We start from the raw sequence: 6,947 nt of genomic DNA on the forward strand, positions 1-6,947 counted from the left end.
GTGCCCCCTTCTGATTGGCTGCGCCGCGGCCACCAATCAGCGGCTGCCACTCGGTTTGCCGGGAGCGCACAGGCTGAGAGAAGGAGTGAAGGAGAACAAAGGCGGCGGGCATGGGCCGGAGGGGCGGGGCGGGGCTGCGCATTGGGGCGCGATTGGCCGGGGCGCCGGGGGGCGGGGCGGAACCTGGGAAGGAGGGGCGGTGTGGAGCTCCGGGTCCCGCCGCCAAGCCTGGCTGGAAGAACACGTGTCCTTACCGGATCTGTGGGGAGAAGGATGTTCTCGCTACTAGCTGGGCCTGGGAAGGCTTGAGGTCGAAGCGACAGAAGGGCCTGAGCAGGTTATACTCATGGGAAAAGAGAACGTGGCTCTTGAGTCTGTTTTGCGTTCGTGGGCTTCTTAGTTTTTTTGTGTGCCTCTGAGCAAATAAAAGTTTGCATTTTTTTCCTGGGTTAAAACACCTATTGGCTTTGGGGGCGGGGATGAGTACGCGGTAAAATGAATCCAGACCGAAGAGTTCTGGAAGCTGCTCTCCATGGCTTCATCCATGAACAGACCATCAGTTGCTTGTCTAAACTTTGTCTTATGTTGTTTGTTCCTCTAGTGATGTTCCCCAAAAGTGCAAGACCAGATGGTCAATCTAGTGGCCTGCATATATCTAAGTACAGCCCAGCTTTTCCCTCTTGACAACGTAAAAGAAGAAAATTATGTTAAAATGATTTTTGTATGGCAAACCTGTGGTGTGTATTAGGGTTTGAGACTTCTTCCACACGAGGGGATTAACATGCCTGAAGAGTTGGAGAAGACAATTAGGAGTTAAAATTTCTAGTCCAGGAGTATTTTTCTGTGTATACGGATTGGGCCAGGAAGGAAGAAAGCTGGTTACTCACAGGCTTCAGCATTTAGAACATTTTTAATTTAATAAATCTTTAATGAATTCCTATGAATCTGATGGTTCTCCCCTCAATTTGTAGGGCAGAAAGACATTCTGCAACTAACACCACCAAAGTTTACACTAAGTGACTTATTTGAATGCTAGGAATGTAGAATATCAAACAGTTCAATATCATTTTATATTCATCTGTTTTTAAATTCCAGTATAGTTAACATCCAGTGTTAGTTTCAGCTGTATTTTTCAAAATGTAATAGATCCATAAGAAAAAACAATTTAAAGAAAATTTTTTAAAATCTTCCTTTTAAAGGTAAAGCTTACTCAGAGATGAGATGCATTACCTTATCCCCAGCTGACCTAACTAGTCACTAAGAGGGGGAAAAAAAACCTATATGAGGATATGATAATTTTCCAGGAGGGGAAGACTTTGGGCCATTGGCAAAGCTAGAGTTGAACCATTTGAACCCCTTTCCTGGATGGGTGCAGTAAATTAGGTGACTATTTATTATAGTGTCAAGGCCACATAATTTCCTGACTTAAGAGTATGGGGAGAAGCACACTAAGACAAGGGTTTGTGGAATGCTAACTGTGAGGTAGGCATCGAGTGAGGTCCAGTGACCATAATTACTGTCACTTACCTTATGAAATTTATAAACTTGGGAAATTAGTGATCTCTGAGCACTACCTGACAGGCATTCTGCTGAGCATTTCTGCATGCATTCCCTCCTCCCCACCCCCACCTGCCCTCCCCCCTTAAATCCTACAATAATCCTATGGCCTGAGCATTGCTTTATCCTCATCTTACAGAGATTGAACTGAGACTTGAAGAGCCTGCTCATCTAGTCCCAGGTCGCACTGCTATTGACTATCAGAACATATGACAAATAATGTAGGATATGAACCTTCTGACTCCAGCATTCCTGGTTTTAACTGCCCCTCTGTGATCTCTGACATTTTATTTATTTTTTTATTTATTAAAGATTCTATTTATTTATTTGCTTGTTTATTGGAGAGAGAGAGAGCATGGGGGAGGGACAGAGGGGAAGGGAGAGGAACAAGCAGTCTCTGTGCTGAGCTCAGAGCCCGACACAGGGCTTGATCTCAAGACTTTGAGATCATGACCCCAGCCCAAAAGGAGAGTCAGCTGCTTAACCAACTGCGCCACCCAGGTGCCCCTCTGATATTTCATAAATTAGTAGGCCTTATCATCTATTCTTCTTGAACATTTGTCAAGACGTCATGGAGAAACCTCTCATGCCACAGAGATACAATGTGAATGGGGCCCTGTCTTGGTCCCTCTGGGCCGCTCTCACAGGAGTCCACAGACTGGGTGGCTTATGAACAACGGAAGCTTATTTCCCACAGTGCAGAGGCTGCAAGGCCAAGGCCAAGGCTCTGGCAGATTCCAGGTCTGGGGGGACCACTTCCGGGTTCATAGACGCCATCTTCTCACTGTGTCCTTGAGTGTCATGTTGGAAGGGGCCAGGGTGCTCTCTGGGGTCTCTTTTATATGGACACTAATCCTGTTCCTGAGAGCTCCCCTCCCTCATGACCTAATCACCTCCCAAACCATCACAGTGGGCATTAGGGTTTAACATATGAAATTGGGGGGGTGCCCACAGACAGTCAGTAACAGATTCCTTTGAGTCAGGCAATCCCTGGCCATCTCTCCTGAAGGGAGAAAAGCAAGGTTCCCTGTGAAAAGAACAGATTTTGCAGTCTTGCCATCTCATGCTCAAAGCTAATATACACTCTGAAGATGGTATTTTTACATAATCCCTAAAGAATTCTGTTGAAGAAATAACTCTATAGCCATGGGCTTGACGCAGTGAATCAGCCCACTCGGGGATCTGACCCATCACTTTATTCTCACCACTCTGGTGAGACGTGCGCTTGAGCTGATAGCTACTGATACCCAATAAAGAAATCCCATCTGAGTTTGTGGTCATTACCAATGAGGGAAGTCTTTGGCCACTGGTAAATGAGAAAGTTAATTTCATGAGTTTGATGCTCCTTGGTATTTTAATATGGAATGATTTATTGTGGCTTTTTTTTTTTAAACCACAAAAATAGGGGCACCTGGCTGGCCCCATGGGTAAGCGGCTGACTCTTGACTTCAGCTCAGGTCGTGATCTCAGGATCATGGGATTGAACCCTGCCACAGGCTCTGTGCTCAGCTGGGAGTCTGCTTGAGATTCTCTCTCTTCCTCTGGCCCCACCCTGCTTTCTCTCTCTCTCTCAAATAAGTAAAATAAAATAAATCTTTTTAAAAAATAAACTGCAGAAGCTTGTACACCTGAGACAAATGTAACATAGTGTGTCAAATGTATTTTAATATAAAAAAAAACTCACAGACACAAAAATATTATGATGATTTCGGGCAATGCTCTTGGGTCCCCTCCCTCTTCGGGAGCTTTGTATTATCACTTTGCTATCACTCAATAAACCTTGCCTTCCTGCCCACCAATAATAATAATAATAATAATAACAATAATGGTGGTTTAAGCCCTACAGATATTTCACTTACATGGTTTTGAGCAGCATGAAATAGTTGGTAATTTTTAAAAATCAGCATCATGTTTTGATCTTTAAAAAAACTGCAGAACCATTGAGCTGAATTACATTAAATTGTTACAAAAGCTGATTTTGTTGCCATTGTATGAAAAGCTCTAAAGAGAAACATATTCTGTAGGCGTTCAGTTCTCAAATGAGCTATGGTTTCTCCAGTTGGTCAATCAAAATATTCTGAAATTCCTTGAAGACTGGGATACACCCTATTATTTCTGCTGTATAACTATGCACGGATCATACAACAATAAGCTCTCTTCCATTTTCATAGCACTGGGATATAGCCATGAAAGTAACTTTGTGGGGCGCCTGGGTGGCTCAGTGGGTTAAGCCGCTGCCTTCGGCTCAGGTCATGATCTCAGAGTCCTGGAATCGAGCCCCGCATCGGGCTCTCTGCTCTCTAGGGGAGCCTGCTTCCTCCTCTCTCTCTGCCTGCCTCTCCGCCTGCTTGTGATCTCTCTGTCAAATAAATAAAATCTTTAAAAAAAAAAAAAAAGAAAGTAACTTTGTTTATAGACAAATGAGATTTAAGTTTTAAATTTGACACTTGTACGTTGTGCGTAAGGAAATGGTCAACCATGTTAAAGCTGAAACACGGACAGGTGAAGATTATCAAACATCTGGTTTTTTAAATTTAATTTATTTATTTGACAGTGCGAGCAGAAGCAAGAGGAGCAGCACAGGGAGAGGAAGAAGCAGACTCCCCACTGAGCAAGAAGCCCAATGAAGGACTCAATCCCAGGACCTGACTGTGGCCCTAGAGAGCTGTGGGTTTTGTGTGCCAGGTCTCTGGGTAGAATCCTTGTGAAATTCTGGAGATGGATCTGTGTATATCCTCCTATACTTAAGAAACCTGACTGGTTGTTCAGTCTTTGTACAGAACTCTTCCCTTGCCTTTGAACTCTGACTTTGAAAGTCTGCGCACTCTGTACTATACATACCTGATCTTCTCTAAAGCACCTTGTGGGGGAGAAGGTGCCTTCTCCATTCTAGAACCTATGTAAGTTACAGCACCAAGGATTCAGCTCCCTGAACCTCAGGGAGGTTGTTAACTTCGTCACCATATTATTACTGGCATTGATCCTGGAGACATACTTGATATACCAAGGTAGAGGGCAGTGAGAGTAAGGACACCGGGAAGTCCACGGTCAGTGACATAGCCCGTGACTTGGTGGATACCCTCTAAATAACGGAGAGCAAGTGGAACCAGACACGTCGGGTCCTGTCAGCTGTGCTACTGTCACATCCTCAGCTTCTGACTGGTGCCAAAGGGACGCTTTGGGATAAGGCTCATTCTACCTTCATAAGGAAAGGCAAGAACATTTATTTAAAAAGAGGACAGAATTAAGAGAGGAGTCTAGGAAAAGGATAAAAGAGCTTCCTGAATGAAGAGAATTCACTGAGAAACAGCTCATTTTCCAAGGAAGCCTGTATTGGTCAAGGCACATGATGCCTGGGTACAGCCAGCGGTGTTCTCAAACGAGTGGATGTCAAGGGACTAAACTGAGTTAGGCGTTAAGGCGGGAAGTAGTCTGTGCTATTGTCAAGGCTTTCCATGACAAGTTAAATTATGGCTGATTTAACTTTTATTACAGAAAGGTCTTAAAGGCTGAAATCAGAGAATTCTATATACTGCCAAGTTCAGGAGAGGACGACACTGGACCGTGAGAAAGGGATCACATCAGGACCAAACTAGTCCAGTATCCGATTAGATAATCTAATGGGACAATTTAATTCCCACCTCTGGGATTCATTGCTTTATTTAGGTACCTACAGAAACATCTCCATGACTCACACCAACGTCAACGAAGATAAAATATCCAAAATCCCCATCTTACGTATTACCTTAAAAATAATCTATTTAACAGGGACTGGGTGGCTCAGTCAGTTAAAATCATACCCTGATTTCAACTCAGGCCATGATCTCAGGGTGGTGATATTGGGGTTGTGAACTCCAGTCCCGCATTGGGCTCCACACTCAGCTCAGAGTCTGCTGGTCCCTCTCCCTCAGCTCCTCTCCCCTGCTCTAAAACAAGCAAACAAACAAATAGAATCTTTTAAGAAATCTATTTGACAGTCTAGAACTCTCATTAAATTGGTGAATAACCAACCCAATGTCTTTCACTCTTAGACTAAGGGAGAGAACTGTGTACACTCACAGGTAGTTCTTTCCCAACCTGCAGTTAGAAACCTAGTGACCTTTTTGAAAGTCTTCGTTTATTTGCACCAGTGAAATAAAGCCAGAAGTAAAACCAATATAATGCCTTTCACAGTCTTCTTTTAGGATGTGACATATATGACTTTGACACTTTACTGAACGTCTTAACTTCTCAGAAATCAGTTGTAGCTACCTCAAACATTAACAAACACAAAGCAAACCAAAAAGTATAGCCCATGTTTCTAAATGGAAATAACAACTTTGATCATGGCCCTCATTATATATCATATACATGAAAAAGCATCAATTCCCTTTGAAAGGGAACTCTACCTTTAGCTTATCTCTAGAGATGAAGTCTTGGTCACATCTTGGGGTTTTTGTCTTATTTTTGAGATCAGCTTGATAAATCGGTCAGTGAACAAACCAGCATCTCTTATTCCTTTTCTAGAAGAGCAATGTGCTCTCTCCTCTAGTTCAGTCACTTTCAAAACCCCAAAGCTGTCACCATGCCAAGGAGACAAAAGGGACTTGTATGCAGAGTCTCAGATGTCAGGGCTCTTACCCCCAAATCAGCCTGCTCTGATGCTCTCCCAACCCCCATGCTGAATAGCATGGAGGTTAACTGCCTCCTCTATCTCCCTTTCCCTCCATTCCCAAAGAGCAACCGGCTCTCGCCCCATTTCAGTCTGGGCTATCAAGTCTGGTTTGGGACTCTCAGGGTCCGCACAGAGATGCCACCGTGAGGTGGACTGGTTTCCTCCAACTTGTAGTTTAGGAAGCAGGTGCAGGAGATAGTGAGGAACCTGGCATGTGCTCCGGGAAGGGCCAAGGGAGCGGCACAGCCGTCTCATGTGTGAATCTTTTTTTAAAAGGTTTTTATTTAAGTGATCTCCACACCCCCACGTGGGACTCGAACTCAGGACCCCAAGATCAAGAGTCACATGCTCTACCCACTGAGCCAGCCAGCCAGGGGCCCCTGATGTGAGGGTCTTAACTTCCTCCTTCTGAAACTGCCTTCTTTCATAGACCACACATGGACCTCTTTGTGGAAAGATATATTCCTTTCCTCCTTGGCTCTGTGAGCCCATCTGGCCTGCATTTTTATCAGCTTCTAGTCTACTTGGGCAGCAGCCATCCCCTTGTCACGGGGTCGAGACTCAGCTGAGGTGCCGGTTTCTCTGTGGCAGTCTCCCTGTCCCCTCCAGGTCGGGTCCAGTGTCCTTCCAGTGCACTTCCCTCCCCCTGGTGCTTTCCCTCTAGCCTGGCGCTCATTCTACTGGACTGTATCTGCCCCGTATTCCTCTTTCTGCCCACGAGACTGTGAGCTCTTGA

Source organism: Enhydra lutris, unplaced genomic scaffold (assembly GCF_002288905.1).
Source record: "Enhydra lutris kenyoni isolate GAN:26980312 unplaced genomic scaffold, ASM228890v2 scaffoldscaffold37, whole genome shotgun sequence".
Classification (NCBI taxonomy): Eukaryota; Metazoa; Chordata; class Mammalia; order Carnivora; family Mustelidae; genus Enhydra; species Enhydra lutris.